Source organism: Microtus ochrogaster, chromosome 18 (genome assembly GCF_000317375.1).
Source record: "Microtus ochrogaster isolate Prairie Vole_2 chromosome 18, MicOch1.0, whole genome shotgun sequence".
NCBI classification, from domain to species: Eukaryota; Metazoa; Chordata; class Mammalia; order Rodentia; family Cricetidae; genus Microtus; species Microtus ochrogaster.
The window spans coordinates 18,682,559-18,682,795 of NC_022020.1; positions in this window are offsets into that span (position 1 = coordinate 18,682,559).

Sequence of the window (237 nt, forward strand, 5' to 3'; positions counted from 1 at the left end):
TGTATTATAGTCTCCCTACTACAATATATTACCTTCAAGTAAATAATATAATCTGCTTGCCTATTTACTAATCAGAGATCGAGCACTTCTTCTAAGGATGTCAGTGATGGAGTTCTTACCTAAAATTCACAAAATGCCCTGGGTTCAACCTCCAACACTAAAGAATAAAAAAGGAAGGAGAGACACAGAGAGAGAGAGAGAGAGAGAGAGAGAGAGAGAGAGAGAGAGAGAGAGAGA